General features: G+C 33.6%; 1 pseudogene; it reads right to left on the bottom strand.

Annotated features, from left to right (window-relative positions):
• Window positions 1-2,382: 2,382 nt before the first annotated feature.
• Window positions 2,383-2,514, bottom strand: LOC145243168 (U2 spliceosomal RNA; annotated as a pseudogene).
• Window positions 2,515-4,351: the final 1,837 nt, after the last annotated feature.

The following is a 4,351-nucleotide window of genomic DNA, read 5'->3' as shown; positions in this document are numbered from 1 at the left end:
ATTAAATCACATATTATCATTTTTCATAATTCTGGCATATGTTACGAATTTCGACAATCATTTTTCATAATTTAAACCATCCTCAGCACCCTCTCTTACTAACATAATAACTTTGATATATTGTATCGACTAATTATTTTATTTTAGACACACCAATCAATAAACTCGCATTTCATCATTTTTCGTAATTCTTGAATAAATATGTTACTCATTTCGACCATCATTTTTTGTAATTAAAACCATCTCTACCGCCCTCTCTTACTAAAATAATAACTTTGATATATTGTCTGGGCTGATTATTTCATTAAAAAACACAACTATCAATTTACTCACATTTCATCATTTTTCATAATTCTTGGATATGTTACTAATTTTGACAATCACTTTTTATATTTTTAACCCACATTATTACCCCCCCCCTCACTTTTAAAATAATAACTTTGATATATTATCTCGGCTGATTATTTCATTTCAAATACACCAATCAATTAACTCACATTTCATATTTTTTCATAATTCTTGGATATGTTACTAATTTCGACAATCATTTTTCATCATTTTAACCCACATCATTGCCTCTTTACTAAAATAATAACTTGGATATATTGTCTGGTCTGGCAAAAACACTAATGCATTAAACCACATACCATTTTTCATAATTCTTGGATATGTTACTAATTTTGACAATCATTTTTTATAATTAAAACCATCCTTATCTCCCTCTCTTACTAACATAATAACTTTGATATATTGTCTGGACTAATTATTTTATTTTAAACACACCAATAAATTAACTCACATTTAATCATTTTTCATAATTCTTGAAAATGTTACTAATTTTGACAATAATTTTTCACAAGTTTAACACACCTTATAGCCTCCTCCTTACTAAAATAATAACTTTGATATATTGCCTGGGCTGATTTCATCATTTTTCATAAATCTTGGATATGTTACTAATTTCCACAATCATGCTCCCCTCCCACTAATATAAGAACTTTGATATATTGTCTGGGCTTATTATTTCATTACAAACACACCAATCAAGTAACTCACATTTCATAATTTTTCATAATTCTTGGTTATGTTACTAATTTCGACAATAATTTTCATAACTTTAACCCACTATGTCGCTCCCTCTTACTTAAATAATAACTTTGATATATTGCCTGAGCTGATTATTTCATTACAAATACATCAATCAATTCCGGGTATTCTCATAGTATATATGTTCCACCTATCTTATCCAATCCCGGGTGACACCGTGTCTTCTGCTCGTATATATCTTTCACCTATCTCATTTGATTCCGAGCAACGCTGGGTATTCTGCTACTATATATTTTCCACCTATCTCATTCAATACTGAGCAACGCTTTCTGCGAGTATATATTTGCACTTATCTCAGTCAATCTCGGGATTGACTTCATGTCCGCCACCGCACTGTTAAAACTTTACATGAAATAAAGTAATGTTTAAATCATAAACTGTTTGAGCCATTTCCGGGACTGACTTTATATCCCCAACCCACTGCTAAAAATATACATGAAAATATGTAATGCCTAAATAGTAAACTGTTTCAGCCCTTATCGGGACTTACTTCATATCCTCCAACCCACTGTTAAAAATATACATTAAATAAAGTAATGTCTAAAACGTAAATAGTTGCAGCCATTTCCAGGACCGACTTCATATCCCCCACCCTACTGTTAAAAATATACATTAAATAAAGTAATGTTTACCGTGTAAACGGTTTTAGCCATTTCCGGGACTGATTTTACATGCCCCACCCACTGTTAAAAATATACATGAAATAAAGTAATGTTTAAATCGTAAACGGTTTAAGTCATTTCTGGGACTGACTTCATATCCTCCACCTCACTGTTTAAATATACTTGAAATAAAGTAATGTTTAAGTCATAAACTGTTTCAGCAATTCGAAATTAATACATAAAAACATTATGTAAAGGATTAGGCAACCATTGCTTCAACATGAATTTCTGAGTATAGTCTCAGCATTCTAGTGACTTAAATCCTCCTCCTTTTTTGGTCTTGGTTAATGGAGGAGAAATCCTTCATTACTGATACAATTTTTTATTTTTGTTACTGATCAGAGTGCCCCCTTTGGGGAGGTGGTTTCCCAAAAATTTTTAACCAACCTCATGTCCAACTCTGCCCTTGTAAACAAAAACATAATCAGAGGGGACATTTTCCAGGGCATCTTATAATTAATCAGAAGGGACATTTACAGAGCATTTTGTAATTAAATCAAGAATTACTTTTCCCAGTTACTTTTGTAATATTAAAACTTTGTTGCATTAAATATAGTACTTATATACAATGCCTCCCCACGGGACAGATTTAGACACCAGGGTCGTTTTTTAATGTGGATAAAAGGAACAAAAAATTGTCTTAGTCGTAAAGGATTTCTCCTCCAATGAGAGAGAAGAAATTGAAATGTAACATTTGAAGAACAGATACTACACTTTGATCTTAGCCAAAAGGCCAAGAAGAATAAATCATTTTTATTAGCTTTGCCTCAACAGGGACACCAATTTTTTTTATTCCACTTTCCTCCTTTTAAGGGGTGACAAGGTTTATTTGGAATATTCCACTTTCTTTTTTTTTAGGGATGCACAGCATGATAACAGCAGAATGGAATTTCATAATTAAACGACCCGGATGTAAGCGTGACACACAAAAGAACACACACGCTATCGTATTAATATATAGATGAACAAAGTGTCTGCACAGTTGATGCATGAGTTATATAATAATTCAAGCGATTGTTTTTTTTTTGTTGTTTTTTTTCCTTCTTATTTTTATTCTAATTCAGAGAACAATAAACAAACTTGTTTATTGCAATACATTTAAGACTAGCCTGAGTGTTTGGAGGTGTGTGTTGAGCAAAAAAAAAAAAAAAAGTGGTAGTAGGCAGGCAGGCTTGAACCCATACCACGAAGGAGAAAAGGAACGTTAAAAAAAGTGACGTCTTGGCTGTTGCGCCCATTGCCACACCGGAAGTGACGTAGGTTTTAATTAAGGCTAGTCAATCGAAAAAAGGGGATGACTTTCGAAAATAGCGGTAAAAAAAGCGACCCTTCTTGTAGAAAAGTTCCCAGTTGAGGGTGAAGGAATTACTGTTTTAGCCAATTTTTCGATATTTGTCGTCCGAAGGGTCGAGCTCCAAATGATTTTGTTACGAAGTTGAGTGTGAGATCTCATTTCGATTTATGAAGCTTCCTCGCAAAGAAAACAAAAAATTAGTAGGAGCAGCAAATACATTATGCAATTAGAAATGTTACAAGAAAGGCTGTCCTCTTTTATAAATAAGAAAAACATTAGTGGAAAATGAAATTAGGATAAGCCGAGACTCAAACCGTGTAAGCAAGGTTCAGAATAGATTCAGAAAATGGAATGTTAGAATTTCGCTATTGTTTTGGAAATAGTTAGATTTTGTTTGTATTGTAAAAAGAATTAGTTGTTCGTTCTTTTATGAAAGCTGAAATAAAAAGGTCAGCTGGAAAAGAGTGAACAATTAAAAATATTTTGAAAAAATAGGTTAGTGAGAATTCTTTGTTTGCAGAAGTGTGTTTTGGAAACGTGTGCTTACCAACGTGAGTTGGTCACGTTTGGAGCCATACATCTGACGTCATAGCAGAAAGGGAATTTCTCAATATCGGAGCTAGGATTAGCAGATTAGTCAGATTAGTCAGTCAGAGAGTCAGAGTCTGGGACAGAGTCAGAGTCGAGAGTCGGCAGTCGAGCAGAGACGGCTCCCTTTAGAAGCGAAGGGAGAACATTTAACCATGTAGAAACGAATTTGAATTCTTGACGGCAATCATCATTTCGACCGGTCAAATGAAATAAAGAACATCATCGATTTTTGTAACTGTTGTCTTCGTGTCGTCATTCAACAATTGAAGGTTATGTGTAATCATCTTTAATGAACTTTGTATAACCCCCTTCCAAGTAATGTGTCCCCCTCTCTCCATCATAAGTAATGACTGTCCCCTCCTGTGTTAAAAGAATTGCTCACCCTCTCTCTCCTCGCTAATATATGTTATAAAAATCCACAGAACTGTAATATGTATAAATGTCTCATCTCTCTCTCCCTCTCATCATTGTTATATATATGTGTTCGCCGTCTCTCTCCAATATGAATGTCACCATCATCTCTTAAATATGACCCCAGCTATATAACAGAAGGGGCAGCCCCAACCATGACAAATAATAGCAGCAGCAGCAGCTAAAAATAGCAATATTTACAAATCTTTACAAAGTACCAAAATACTCAACTTTCAATAGTTTGATTGGCTGTCAAAATCCAACTTATACCAATCAGAAAAGACTT

This window comes from Euprymna scolopes, chromosome 21 (genome assembly GCF_053919585.1).
Source record: "Euprymna scolopes isolate OS-2025 chromosome 21, ASM5391958v1, whole genome shotgun sequence".
Classification (NCBI taxonomy): Eukaryota; Metazoa; Mollusca; class Cephalopoda; order Sepiida; family Sepiolidae; genus Euprymna; species Euprymna scolopes.
Note: the sequence above shows the minus strand (reverse complement) of the source record. Positions and strands in the feature narration are given on the sequence as shown.